Source organism: Leucoraja erinacea, chromosome 2 (assembly GCF_028641065.1).
Source record: "Leucoraja erinacea ecotype New England chromosome 2, Leri_hhj_1, whole genome shotgun sequence".
NCBI lineage: Eukaryota > Metazoa > Chordata > Chondrichthyes > Rajiformes > Rajidae > Leucoraja > Leucoraja erinaceus.
The window spans coordinates 15,812,490-15,828,247 of NC_073378.1; the positions used below are offsets into that span (position 1 = coordinate 15,812,490).

Here is a 15,758-nt window from a genome sequence, read left to right on the forward strand (position 1 = left end):
ACCATATAACAATTACAGCACGGAAACAGGCCATCTCGACCCTTCTAGTCTGTGCCGAACACATAATCTCCCCTAGTCCCATATACCTGCGCTCAGACCATAACCCTCCATTCCCTTCCCATCCATATAACTATCCAATTTATTTTTAAATGATAAAAACAAACCTGCCTCCACCACCTTCACTGGAAGCTCATTCCACACAGCTACCACTCTCTGAGTAAAGAAGTTCCCCCTCATGTTACCCCTAAACTTCAGTCCCTTAATTCTCATGTCATGTCCCCTTGTTTGAATCTTCCCTACTCTCAGTGGGAAAAGCTTTTCCACGTCAACTCTGTCTATCCCTCTCATCATTTTTAAAACCTCTATCAAGTCCCCCCCCTTAACCTTCTGCGCTCCAAAGAATAAAGCCCTAACTTGTTCAACCTTTCTCTGTAACTTAGTTGCTGAAACCCAGGCAACATTCTAGTAAATCTCCTCTGTACTCTCTCTATTTTGTTGACATCCTTCCTATAATTAGGCAACCAAAATTGTACACCATACTCCAGAATTGGCCTCACTAATGCCTTGTACAATTTTAACATTACATCCCAACTTCTATACATGTGAATGATTTGGATGTGAATGTGGGAGGCATGATCAGTAAGTTTATAGACGGCTCAAAAATAGGTAGTCGGTATAATATGGAAGGTATTCTGAAGCAACATGGAGATATTGATGTGATAGTGAAATGGATTGATAAATAGGTAAAAGGTGAACTGGATAAGATTCATCAGGATTCTGAAGGGTCATTTTTTCACACGACTGTTTAAGAAACAGCCAGATAGGACAAGTTTGGAGGGATATGGTCAACCGCAGGCAGGTGGGACTAGTGTCGCTGAGACATGTTGGCCGGAGTGGGCAAGTTGGGCCGAAGGGCTTGTTTCCACCCTGTATTACTCTATGACTCTTGAGTAGGGGAATCAAGAACCAGAGGGCATAGGTTAAAAATAAGGGGGGAATTATTTAATAGGAACTTGAGGAGCAACTTTTTTGCACAAAAGGGAGATAGGTATATGAAATGAGTTGCAAGAGGAGGTAGTTGCGGCAGGTACTATAACAGCATTTAAAAAACATTTGGCCATGGATAAGATAGGCTTAGAAAAATATGGGCCAGGCAGGTGGGAGTAGTGTAGGACACATTGGTCATCGTGGGCAAGTTGGCCAAATAACTTGTTTCCACGCTGTATGACTCTCTGACTCTATTGCAGAGATCTTTTCTTTGCTCTATCCATCCATCCATCCCCCACCTTCTCAGCTTGTGAAAATTAACATGTTTTCCCTTTATTCCAGTTTTGATGAAGGGTGTCCAACATGAAATGTTAACTGTTTCTCTTTCCAAGAATGCCAGACCTGTTTCCAGCATTTTCTGTTCAAAAATACATTTCCGTTTCCGTCTTTGGCAGTACTAGAATCTGCATTGAAATCAATGTGATTCAAATTTCAGGTAACTCATGAGTACTACCAAGTCTGTATTACCAACATTCGCAAGTTTTGGAGTGACCAAGTTATTATCTCTGGTCCAAGTCATTTGTCATTAGAAACGGGAATAGTGCCGGAGGATTGGCGTACTGCGCATGTTGTTCCATTGTTTAAAAAGGGGTCTAAGAGTAAACCTAGCAATTATAGACCTGTTAGTTTGACGTCAGTGGTGGGCAAATTAATGGAAAGAATACTTAGAGATAATATATATAAGCATCTGGATAAACGGGGTCTGATTAGGAACAGTCAACATGGATTTGTGCCTGGAAGGTCTTGTTTAACTAATCTTCTTGACTTTTTTGAAGATGTTACACGGGAAATTAATGAGGGTAACGCAGTGGATGTTGTGTATATGGACTTCAGTAAGGCCTTTGACAAGGTTCCTCATGGAAGGTTGGTTAAGAAGGTTCAATGGTTGGGTATTAATGGTGGAGTAGCAAGATGGATTCAACAGTGGCTGAATGGGAGATGCCAGAGAGTAATGGTGGATGGTTGTTTGTCAGGTTGGAGGCCAGTGACGAGTGGGTTGCCACAGGGATCTGTGTTGGGTCCACTGTTGTTTGTCATGTACATCAATGATCTGGATGATGGTGTGGTAAATTGGATTAGTAAGTATGCAGATGATACTAAGATAGGTGGGGTTGCGGGTAATGAAGTAGAGTTTCAAAGTCTACAGAGAGATTTATGCCAGTTGGAAGAGTGGGCTGAAAGATGGCAGATGGAGTTTAATGCTGATAAGTGTGAGGTGCTACATCTTGGCAGGACAAATCAAAATAGGACGTACATGGTAAATGGTAGGGAATTGAAGAATGTAGGTGAACAGAGGGATCTGGGAATAACTGTGCACAGTTCCCTGAAAGTGGAATCTCATGTAGATAGGGTGGTAAAGAAAGCTTTTGGTGTGCTGGCCTTTATAAATCAGAGCATTGAGTATAGAAGTTGGGATGTAATGTTAAAATTGTACAAGGCATTGGTGAGGCCAATTCTGGAGTATGGTGTATTTTGGTCGCCTAATTATAGGAAGGATGTCAACAAAATAGAGAGAGTACAGAGGAGATTTACTAGAATGTTGCCTGGGTTTCAGCAACTAAGTTACAGAGAAAGGTTGAACAAGTTAGGGCTTTATTCTTTGGAGCGCAGAAGGTTAAGGGGGGACTTGATAGAGGTTTTTAAAATGATGAGAGGGATAGACAGAGTTGACGTGGAAAAGCTTTTCCCACTGAGAGTAGGGAAGATTCAAACAAGGGGACATGACATGAGAATTAAGGGACTGAAGTTTAGGGGTAACATGAGGGGGAACTTCTTTACTCAGAGAGTGGTAGCTGTGTGGAATGAGCTTCCAGTGAAGGTGGTGGAGGCAGGTTTGTTTTTATCATTTAAAAAAATAAATTGGATAGTTATATGGATGGGAAGGGAATGGAGGGTTATGGTCTGAGCGCAGGTATATGGGACTAGGGGAGATTATGTGTTCGGCACGGACTAGAAGGGTCGAGATGGCCTGTTTCCGTGCTGTAATTGTTATATGGTTATATGGTTATGTATTACAAGAACAAATGTCTCAGCACTGATCCCCGAGGAACATCAGTAGTAACAGGCAAAAACTAAAACAAACCTCCACCATTGCCCTCTGTTTTCTATTGCTGATCCACTTTTGGATCCAGGTTGCCAAATTGCCTTGGATCCCATGGACTCTAACCCATGTGGTTAGAAACATGAATCTGTCTCGCATGTGCATCCTCGTTAAAGGCCTTATTTAAGTCCACATAAACAACATCTACTGCTCTGACCTCATGGATATACTTGATTCACACTTCAAAAATTCAATAAGATTAGTCAGACAAAATCTGCCCTTGCCAATGTCACGCTGTGTGTCAATGACCAGACCTTGCAGTTCCAAGTGATTATTAATCCTAATATTCAGCATTTTCTCCAGTAACCTCCCTACTAGTGATATTAGGCTCACAGATATATAATTACCAAGCTTTTCCATGCTGCCTTCTTGAAAAGGGGGAAGAATTTTGCGCACACCTGGAGTATTGCGTACAGTTTTGGCCTCCTAATCTGAGGAAAGACATTCTTGCCATAGAGGGAGTACAGAGAAGGTTCACCAGACTGATTCCTGGGATGTCAGGACTTTCATATGAAGAAAGACTGGACAGACTCGGCTTGTACTCACTAGAATTTAGAAGATTGAGGGGGGATCTTATAGAAACTTACAAAATTCTTAAGGGGTTGGACGGGCTAGATGCAGGAAGATTGTTCCCAATGTTGGGGAAGTCCAGGACAAGGGGTCACAGTTTAAGGATAAAGGGGAAATCCTTTAGGACCGAGATGAGAAAAACATTTTTCACACAGAGAGTGGTGATTCTCTGGAACTCTCTACCACAGAAGGTAGTTGAGGCCAGTTCATTGGCTGTATTTAAGAGGGAGTTAGATATAACCCTTGTGGCTAAAGGGATCAGGGGGTATGGAGAGAAGGCAGGTACAGGATACCGAGTTGGATGATCAGCCATGATCATATTGAATGGCGGTGCAGGCTCGAAAGGCCGAATGGCCTACTCCTGCACCTATTTGCTATGTTTCTATGTTTCTATGTTAATATCACTTGTAATCAGCAAGGATTTAATAATCTCAAATAAAGTCCCAATAACCCTTGCCTCCCACAACATCCTGGGATAGATCCGATCTGGCTTTTTCCGTTTAAGTCTGCTAAGGTGTCGAGTACCTCCTCTTTATTTGCAGGGACCTGCTCTAGAATTTCATCTTCCCCCTCACTAAATTTTCCAACTACAAAATCTGTTTCTCTTGCAAATACAAATGGAAGATTTTCATTTAAGACAAGTATACCTTCTGGCTCCATACACAGATTACCTCCGTTGTCCCTAATGAGCCCTACACTTTCCATGCTTATTCTTTTGTTGTTAATATATTTGTAGAACACCTCATTTTACCCTTAATTCAGACTGCCAGTGACATTTCATGACATTCTTAGCCTTCCTAATTTCTTTTCATAGCACCTCCTTACAACTTTTTGTACTCCCGATGAGCCTCGCTTTTCTTTAGTTCCCTATACCTCTCTTTTTATCCAACCTGTCCCATCAGGGTCCCAAACCGTGTGAAGCTCTCTTTGTCAACCTATAGAAAGGATATCATTGCAGTGGCAAACTTTTATTTAAGGGCTGCAAGGCCAAGCCAGGAAACTAGAGGCCATAGATCTTGATGTCACGGTGGATGAGTTACTAGAGGGAATTCTGAAGGACAGAATCTACCAACATTTGGAGAGATAAGGACTGCTTGGGAAAAGTCGGCACAGCTTTCCGTGTAAGATATCATGTCACACCGATTTCATAGTTTTTCGAAGATGTCACCAAAAGGATTAATGAGGGCAGGGCAATTGACATTATTTATATGGATATTACAAGGCTTTTGATGGGGTCCCGCATGGTAGGCTCATCCAGAATGTAAGATCATATGGGATCCAGGGTGAACTAGCCAACTGAATTCAAAATTGGCTTGGTGTAAAGCATCCAAGGGTAGTTGGGGAGGGTTGTCTTTCTGATTGGAAAGCTGTGACCACTGATGTGCCGCAGGGATATGTTACAACGTAATAAAACATTTAGACAGGTGCATGGATTGTAAATGTTTAAAGTGAAGTGGCTTATTGCAGGCAATTGACTCTACCTTAGGAAGGCGCAATAGTCAGCAGGGAAAAGTTGGGCCTAAGTGCATATTTCTCAATGACTCGACAAAATATTAAATGTAGTATATCTTTCTCAACTCAATACATTTCCTCCAGTAACATGCTGACAGTAACTTAATTTGGATAATTTGTGACCGACTTCCTCGTGATGTCCTACTGGGCTGTGGTTTTGTCATCTCAAAAATAACACCGCAACAGATGAGATAAAAAGCAGAACAGTTGCAAACTAATTTGCAGATCATTCACACTTTTAAAAGCTAATAATATTTGAAAAGTAATGTCCAAAATACCAAGGGTGAATACAAACGTAATGAGGATTTTTTTTTAAATTGACATAGCTACAATTTAAAAAAGCTGTCCAACCATTTTTTAAGTGTGTGCAGATTACCGGTATGGTCTCAATATTACAGCGACTTTGAAGACAATAACAACAAAAAATTGTTAAAAGCCTACCTGATAGGATACATATACATCCAAGATATGACAAGAGTAATTTATATTAAATTGTTTATGTTGCGAGGCAAAAAGATCTTTCCTTCTCAAGAGGCACCAGCTGCTTCTGGTTTCACCGAGGTAAAAAAAAAACCCATCAATGACATGTGACATGTGGGGAAGCAAACCGTAGTGGGCAGGACTTCACAGCAATTGTGTGACTAAAGAACTTAGATATTTGTCTGTTGTGCACTGCATGCAAATAAATGAATACATCAATATATTTGAAAATCTGATGGTGTTTAAACAGAACATAATTTGTATGTGAACAGATGTTCATTCGGGTAATAAACTAAATTTTGGGTTGTGGTCCTGGTAAAATTTGATTTTCCAGTACATGCAATTTGACCAGAATGTCTAATCTACATATATAATCACATCAAGTGGACAGAATAGAAGTCTTTGCAATTTGCCAAATCACTAGACACACACACACACACACACACACACACACACACACACACACACACACACACACACACACACACACACACACACACGACTAAGTGGGACCAATATTGCAATATTGCTCGCCAGTAGGGTGGGGGTTTCTGTAGCGCTAGTATGGGTGTTGCGGGCTGAAGGTGCTGGTTTCCAGAGGGCTAGTATAGACATTGTGGGCCAAATGGTTGCAACGATTTTAAAAGCCAAGTCGAGGCAAACAATTTGACTGCAGCCACCCGACCTCCAAAATTCATTTTGTGAACACAAAGTTTAAGGATAAGAGGGAAGTTTTTTAGGACCGATTTGAGAAAATAATTTTTTACACAGAGAGTGGTGAATCTGTGGAATTCTCTGCCACAGAAGGTAGTTGAGGCCAGTTCATTGGCTATATTTAAGAGGGAGTTAGATGTGGCCCTTGTGGCTAAAGGGATCAGGGGGTATGGAGAGAAGGCAGGGATGGGATACTGAGTTGGATGATCAGCCATGATCATATCGAATGGCGGTGCAGGCTCGAAGGGCTGAATGGCCTACTCCTGCACCTATTTTCTATGTTTCTAAAATCGTTAAAAAGGCGAGGCAAACAATTGGGCAGCAACCACCCGACAACCAAAATTAATTTTGTGAACACAAACCTGTTAAAAAGGTGAGCCAAACAATTGGGCAGCAGCCACCCGACAACTAAAATTCATTTTGTGAACACAATTTTGTTAAATAGGGCGAGGCAAACAATTGGGCAGCAGCCACCTTACAGCCACATCGAGGGGACTCACCGTGGAGTAGACGTGCATTCAGTGTTATTCGCAACTCGGAGAACCGTGACCCTCTCGCTTCCTGGGTCTGGCAGAGACTGTGTGAGGGACTATGCTTCTGGGTTTTATAGTCCCGCCCCCTTCCGCCAGCGGGGGCAGCAGAGAGAATGAGGAATTTTTAAAAAACATTAATATCTCTCTGATTTTTCATCGATGGGGAAAAATCCTCCAGTCCCGGAAGGCGGAGGGGGGCTCTGAGCGAGGTGGCCAAAAATGACGGCCTTAGGTGGCGGCGTTCGCTCGGAAATCACACCACAGCGAACCAAAAGCGGTCAAGATCAGACTTTTAGTAATATAAATACACATACACACACACACACACACACACACACTAGACTAAGTGGGACCAATATTGCTCACCAGTGGGGTGGGGGCTTTCTGTTGTGCTAGTATGGATGTTGCGGGCCGAAGGTACTGGTTTCCAGAGGGCTAGTATAGACATTGTGGGCCAAATGGATTCTTGTTGCAACGATTTTAAAAGCCAAGTCGAGGCAAATAATTTGACTGCAGCCAGCTGACAACCAAAATTCATTTTGTGAACATAAACCTTTTTTAAAAGGCGAGGCAAATAATTGGGCAGCAGCCACCCGACAACCAAAATTCATTTTGTGAACACAAACTCGTTAAAAAGGCGAGGCAAACAATTTGGCAGCAGCCACCCGACAACTAAAATTCATTTTGTGAACACAATTTTGTTAAAAAGGCGAGGCAAACAATTGGGCAGCAGCCACCTTACAGCCGCATCGAGGGGACTCACCGTGGAGTAGTCGTGCGTTCAGTGTTTTTCGCAGCTCAGAGAACCGTGACCCTCTCGCTTCCTGGGTCTGGCAGAGACTGAGTGAGGGACTACACTTCCGGGTATTACAGTCCCGCCCCCCTTCCGCCAGCGGGAGCAGCAGAGAGAATGGGGATTTTTAAATAAACATTAATATCTCTCTGATTTTTTATCGATGGGAAAAATCCTCTGGTCCCGGAAGGCGGAGGGGGGCTCTGAGCGAGTTGGCCAAAAATGACGGCTGTAGGTAACGGTGTTCTCTCAGAAATCACATCACAGCGAACCAAAAGCGGTCAAGATCAGACTTTTAGTAATATAGATACACACACACACACACACAATGGGAGACATCTGACTGAACCGATTTGTATCATTAATCAATTTCCTCAGACAGCTTATTGCCATTAATTTATTTAAAACAGAAGGGCCTTAATTATTAACACTGCGGATGAAAAAAGTCAAATGAAATTGAAGAGTAATAGTGAAGGTAAATATGTCCACTATCCTCAATAATAGAATTCTTACTATGACAGTTGATAGATAGATAAACAATGCAAGAATAAGGTCCAATGATTAGAGCAAATAATCTGATTTCATGATAAATTGAAATGTTGCACTGATTTTATGGAATTTGCTGTTAGTGTCACAAATCTGTCAAACAATCATAATGTCAACGCACAAAAGACCCTTTGAAGTCATCAAGTACCCATCTACACCAACACGATTTAACAGTACTTCGTCCATTGCCTGCTCAGTCTTGGTAATTCAAGTGCTTGCCTAGATACTTCCATAGTTGTTTCTCTGTCTCGACCAACCTCTCAGACATTGCATTCACAATTCCAACCATCCTGAGCATGAAAATAAATCTTCCTTTATAACCTCTCTTAAGCACTTGCACCTGACTCATATTTAGAATATGCAGCATGGAAACAGACCCAATTTGTCCATGCCAACCAACATGACATTTAAGGCTCGTCCCATTTGGCCTATATTCCTCCAAAAAACATTTGTTCCGTACATCTGTCTAAATATTTTCACAAGTCATAACTGTGTCTTCATCTATAGGGCCTGACCCACTTGGGCGACCACCACAAAAGCGGTTGTCGCGGCGTGACGCGGGGCAACACATGCAGTGACGCGCGTCGTCTCCCTGCTGCCCCTGGATTTTGGAATATTCAAAATCTTTAGGCAACATCTGGGTATTTTTTCATGTCGTGCGCCCTATCACACGCTGACGTATTCTGTCCTGCAGGTGACGCCCGGTGACGCAGGTATATAAAGCGCCGACTTTCAAAACTTTTTTTACTTGCAACGGAGACGACCAGAAAATGGCACCCAAGAGAAGCAGGGTTCATCAGAAGAGCAAGGCACAACGCCAACCAGCCATGCAGGAGAAGACCTAGGTTCAGCAGATTGCGGTCGAGGAGGAGACCATGGAGGTGAACATGGAGGGGGCTCACGGCCACAGCACCACCCCACAGGCCAAAATAGATGATAACCAGGGGCAAAGTGCCCATAAAGAATGAAATGTACAAAGTACATTATTAAGAACATCTGAAACAATGTTCTTTCTAATGTTGAAAAAATAAATATCTTTTGTCTTGTTGAAGTTCATTGCAGTTGATGTAAATTGTAATGTTATTGTCAAATCTGACTATTGTTGTTGAATAACATTCTTGCTTAAGCATGATTTTATTTGAAATATACCGTTAAATATATACAGTTACTTTTGTTGAAGTTAAACCTAAACAAATTGTTGTATTTCAATATGATTTTTTTTTAAGCTGACGTTAAATAAACAATTTATTTCTTAAAAAGTCATTGGTCCTTAGATTTATTGTAGATAAGTTCATAGAAACATAGAAAATAGGTGCAGGAGTAGGCCATTCGGCCCTTCGAGCCTCCACCGCCATTCAATATGATCATGGCTGATCATCCAACTCAGTATCCTGTATCTGCCTTCTCTCCATACCCCCTGATACCTTTAGCCACAAGGGCCACATCTAACTCCCTCTTAAATATAGCCAATGAACTGGCCCCTACTACCTTCTGTGGCAGAGAATTCCAGAGATTCACCACTCTCTGTGTGAAAAATGTTTTTCTCATCTCGGTCCTAAAAGAATTTCCCCCTTATCCCTAAACTGTGACCACTTGTTCTGGACTTCCCCAACATCAGGAACAATCTTCCTGCATCTAGCCTGTCCCCTTAAGAATTTTGTAAGTTTCTATAAGATCCCCCCTCAATCTTCTAAATTCTAGCGAGTACAAACTGAGTCTATCCAGTCTTTCTTCATATGAAAGTCCTGACATCCCAGGAATCAGTCTGGTGAACCTTCTCTGTACTCCATCTATGGCAAGAATGTCTTTCCTCAGATTAGGAGACCAAAACTGTACGCAATACTCCAGGTGTGGTCTCACCAAGACCCTGTACAACTGCAGTAGAACCTCCCTGCTCCTATACTCAAATCCTTTTGCTATGAATGCTAACATACCATTCGCTTACTTCACTGCCTGCTACACCTGCATGCCTACTTTCAATCAGTCTGAAGAAGGGTTTTCGGCCCGAAACGTTATCTATTTCCATCGCTCCATAGATGCTGCTGCACCCACTGAGTTTCTCCAGCATTTTTGTGTACCTGCCTACTTTCAATGACCATGACACCCAGGTCTCGTTGCATCTCCACTTTTCCTAATCGGCCACCATTCAGATAATAGTCTACTTTCCTGTTTTTGCCACCAAAGTGGATAACCTCACATTTATCCACATTATACTGCATCTGCCATGCATTTACCCACTCACCCAGCCTATCCAAGTCACCTTGCAGCCTCCTAGCATCCTCCTAGCATCCTCCTCACAGCTAACACTGCCCCCCAGCTTCGTGTCATCCGCAAACTTGGAGATGTTGCATTCAATTCCCTCGTCCAAATCATTAATATATATCGTAAATAGCTAGTGGAGCCTTGCGGTACCCCACTAGTCACTGCCTGCCATTCTGAAAAGGACCCGTTTACTCCTACTCTTTGCAGGATCTTATAGAAACTTACAAAATTCTTAAGGGGTTGGACAGGCTAGATGCAGGAAGATTGCTCCCGATGTTGGGGAAGTCCAGGACAAGGGGTCACAGCTTAAGGATAAGGGGAAATCCTTTGGAACCGAGATGAGGAGAACTTTTTTCACACAGACAGTGGTGAATCTCTGGAACTCTCTGCCACAGAGGGTAGTTGAGGCCAGTTCATTGGCTATATTTAAGAGGGAGTTAGATGTGGCCCTTGTGGCTAAGGGGATCAGAGGGTATGGAGAGAAGGCAGGTACGGGATACTGAGTTGGATGATCATATTGAATGGCGGTGCAGGCTCGAAGGGCCGAATGGCCTACTCCTGCACCTAATTTCTATGTTTCTATGTTTCCTGTCTGCCAGCCAGTTCTCTATCCACATCAATACTGAACCCCCAATACCGTGTGCTTTAAGTTTGTATACTAATCTTTGTATACTTGTCGAAAGCCTTCTGAAAGTCCAGATACAACACATCCACTGGCTCTCCCTTATTCACTCTACTAGTTACATCCTCGAAAAATTCTATAAGATTCGTCAGACATGATGTACCTTTCATAAATCCATGCTAAATCATGTCTGACGAATCTTATAGAATTTTTCGAGGATGTAACTAGTAGAATGGATAAGGGAGAACCAGTGGATGTGTTGTTTCTGGACTTTCAGAAGGCTTTCATATAACCATATAACAATTACAGCACGGAAACAGGCCATCTCGGCCCTACAATCCCTTGCCTAACAACTTTTTTTCCCTTAGTCCCACCGGCCTGCACTCATACCATAACCCTCCATTCCCTTCTCATCCATATGCCTATCCAATTTATTTTTAAATGATACCAACAAACCTGCCTCCACCATTTCCAATGGATTATTATATTTCAGTGTAACCTTCTTGTGTTGTGAAGGCGGGTGACGCGGAGTGTCGTAGCTTGATGTGAACTGTTTCGTAGCCTGTTGTAGATTGTCATACAACTTGATGGTTTTTAGGGCGACTACAGGCGTCAGTCACTGACGTTCGCAATCGCCAAAAAAAAATCGCAAAGTGGGACAGGCCCTTATAGCATCCTCTGGCAGCTCGATCCAGATATGGACCACCTTCTGAGTGAAAAGCTTGACCCACTGCGGCGACCTAATCCGCAAGTTCAAAAGAGTTTGCCCTCGACTCAAACTCGCAGCATGGTTTACACGAGGTCCAAGGAGATCTTTGTAACTCTCCTTCATGCTCGAGAGTAGTCCCCGCGTACTTGAGGCCTCAGCTAGGTCGCAGCATATTTTATAACATGCTGAAAAATGCCCACGAGTAAAACAAGGTCGCCATGAAAAAAAGAAATCGATATTCTCTTTTACTCGTAGGTTTAGTTGAAATAGGTCCTAGTAGGTCAGCATGTTATTCGTAGGTAATCAAGGGTAATCATAGGTAGTCGTGGATAGTCTTCAACATAGTCGAAGGGAGGTCGAAGGAGGACATCTTCACTCCCACTATTCGGTGTCCAATTTTCCCGAAGCTAGTCTTCAACATAGTTGAAGGAGGTTGAAGGAGGTCATCTACATAGTCGAAGGAGGTCTTCAACATGATACTATTTCAAACTCTTATAAACTTTTCTGATCTTATGGATTAGGTCGCCGTAGTGGGACAGCCCCTTAATTCTCAGCCTTCTCACCTTAAGCCAATACCCTCTAGTCTTAGAATCCTCTACCCTGTGAAAAAGACTGAGTGTACCTATTATCCATACCCTCATGTTTTTGTATACTTAAATAGCCTCACCTATGCTCCAAATGAAAAGGTCCCAGCCTATCCAACATCTCCCTATAACTCGAGCCACCTTGTCCCAGGAACATTCTTGTCAATGTCTTTTGCACCCTTTCCAACTTCCAATAGCTGGGAGATCATAACGCACATAGTAATGCATTTCGTTGTCTCTGTACTGTACACTGACAATGACAATTAAAGTTGAATCTGAATCTGAATCTGAGTACTCTGAACGTGACCTCACACCAGTTTGTACAGCTTCATGATAATGTCCCAACGTTTGTACTCAATATTCTTCTCAATCAAGGCAAGCGTGCCAACCATCATCTTCATTGTTCATTGTTCATCGGTTCATAAGTTATAGGAGCAAAATTAGGCCATTCAGCCCATTAGGTCTACCCCGCCATTCAAACATGGCTGATCTATCGTTCTATATCAACCCCATTCTCCTACCTTCTTGCCATAATTCCTGACAGCCTTATAAATCGAGAATCTGTCAATCTCCACCTTGGAAATATCCATCGACTTGGTCTCCACAGCCTTTTGTGACAATGAGTTTCACAGATTCACCACCCTTTGACTAAAGAAATCCCTCTACATCTCCTTTCTAAAGGGGGGGGGAGGAGGGGGGGGGGGGAGAGGGGGGGAGGAAGGGGGAGAGGGGGGGGGGGGGGGGAGAGGGGGAGGGGGGGGGGGGAGGGGGGGGGGGAGAGGGGGGGGGGGGGAAAGAGGGAGGGGGGGAAAGAGGGGAGGGGGGGAAAGAGGGAGGGGGGAGGGAAGGGGGGAGGAAAGAGGGGGGGGGAGGAAAGAGGGGGGGGATAGAGGGGGGAGGATAGAGGGGGGGGGGAAGAGGGGGGGGGGAAAGAGGGGGGGAGGAAAGAGGGGGGGTAGGAAAGGGAGGAGGGGGGGAAAGGAGGGGGGGGGGGAGGAAAGAGAGGGGGGGAAAAAGAGGGGGGAAGAGGAAAGAGGGGGGGGAGGAAAGGGGGAGGAAAGAGGGGGGGGGGGAAAGAGGGGGGGGGGGAAAGAGGAGTGAAGGGCGAGGGGGGGAAGAGGGGGGGAGGGAAGAGGGGAGGGGGAGAAGAGAGGGGGGAGAGGAGGAGGAGGAGGGGAGCAGGGAGCAGCGGGCAGCAGGGAGGAACGGCGGGGCTGCAGGCTTCAACCAAAGGACTGCGAGTTCGGCAGGGGAATGACATCACTCACAGCGCGAGCAAGACCTAAGATGGCGCAGACTCATTGTGACTTCATCAGCGAGACCATCTTGTTTAGATTCAACGTTTTTTCAGATTTTTGAACATTTTGATTAATAACTCTAGAAATAAAACATGAATTTTTCAAATAAGTTTTGCACTCCAGGAGGAAAATCTCCACTGGAATATGTAAAAAATTTACCGTTAGCACGTTGTTTTTTCGAGAAAATGTGATCACACACAAATAAATAAACACACAAATCCAAGATCAGACTTTTAATAGGTACGAGACCAAGTGCGGTATTGAGGGGGGGGGGGGGGGAGGCCTGCGGCGTCACACACACACACACACACACACTAAACACCACACACACACACTAAACACACTAAACACCACACACACACACACACACTAACACACACACACACACACACACTAAACACCACACACACACACACACACACTACACACACACACACAAACACACACACACACACTAAACACCACACACACACACACACACACACACTAAACACACACACACACACACACACTAAACACCATACACACACTAAACACACACACACACTAAACACCACACACACACACACAACAAACAACACACACACACACACACACTACAACAACACACACACACACACACACACTAAACACCACACACACTAAACACACACACAAACTAAACACCACACACACGCACACGCTAACACACACACACACACACACACTAAAACATCACACACACACACACACTAAACATCACACACACACACTAAACACCCCACACACACACTAACTAACCTCCGATACACACACATTAACCACCCCCCTTGATATTATATTAATATTATTAATTGGATCGTTCATTGGCAGGACAGAGGGGGGAGGGAGGTGGGGTGAGGAAGGGGGAGAGAGGGAGGGGGGAGAGAGGGGAGGGAGGGGGAGGGGGGGGGGGGGGAGAGAGGGGGGGGAGAGAGAGGAGGGGGGAGAGAACGGGAGAGGGAGAAAGAGGGGGGAGGGGGGAGAGGGAGGGAGGGGGAGGGGGGAGGGAGGGGGGGGAGGGAGGGAGAGGGGGGGGGGGGGGAGAGAGGGAGGGGGGAGAGAGGGGGAGAGGGAGAGAGAGAGGGGGAGAGGGAGAGGGGGAGAGAGGGAGGGGGGAGAGAGAGGGAGGGGAGGGGGGAAGGGGGAGAGAGGAGGGGGAGGGGGGGGGGGGAGAGAGGGAGGGGGAGAGAGGGGAGAGGGAGAGAGAGGGGGGGGGAGAGAGGGAGGGAGGAGAGAGGGGGGGGGAGAGAAGGAGGGAGAGAGAGAGAGAGAGAGAGAGAGAGAGAGAGAGAGATGGAGAGAGAGAGAGAGAGACGGGAGAGAGAGAGCGAGAGGGGGAGAGAGAGGGGGAGAGAGAGAGGGGTGGATAGGGAGGAGGGATAAGGGGGGAGAGAGGGAGGGGGGAAATGAGTGGGGGGAAGATGAGGGGGAGAGGAGCGGGGGGAGATGAGGAGGGGGAGAGGGAGGAGAGAGAGAGGAGGAGGGGGAAAGGAGGAGGAGAGGGAAGGAAGAGGGGAGAGGGGAGCAGCGGGCAACAGCGGGTAGCAGCAGGTGGGAGCGGGGAGCGGCGGGGAGGAGCGGGTTGCAGCGGGGGTGGTGGGGAGGAGCGGGGGAGCAGCAGGCAGCTACAAGTCCGGCGGAGGGGGGGGTGACGTCAATCGCAGCGCATGGAACACAGTGCAGGCCGCGTGCAGAAGACCCATTGTGACGTAATCAACGAGACCATCTTGTTTATTTTCAATGTTTTATTGGACTTGTGTACATTTTCATAAATAACTCGTGAAATAAATCGTGAATTTTTCAGCTGGCGATTTTGGCCTCCAGGAGGAAAATCTCTACTGGAATACGTAAACATTTTACCGTTAGCGCGTCATTTTTTTGCGAAGATGTGATTATACACTAACAAATAAATACACACACACACATCCAAGATCAGAGTTTTATAGTTATACTAGACCAAGTGGGA

General features: G+C 44.9%; 1 protein-coding gene across 1 annotated transcript in view; it reads right to left on the bottom strand.

Moving 5' to 3' along the window:
• The window catches only part of LOC129707161 (patched domain-containing protein 3-like), a 28,313-nt gene extending 22,540 nt beyond the window's left edge, over positions 1-5,773 (bottom strand). Inside the window, exon 1 of the mRNA XM_055651960.1 lies at positions 5,672-5,773. The gene's annotated coding sequence lies outside the window, so the exon portion shown is untranslated. The remainder of the gene's footprint in view (positions 1-5,671) is intronic.
• Positions 5,774-15,758: the final 9,985 nt, after the last annotated feature.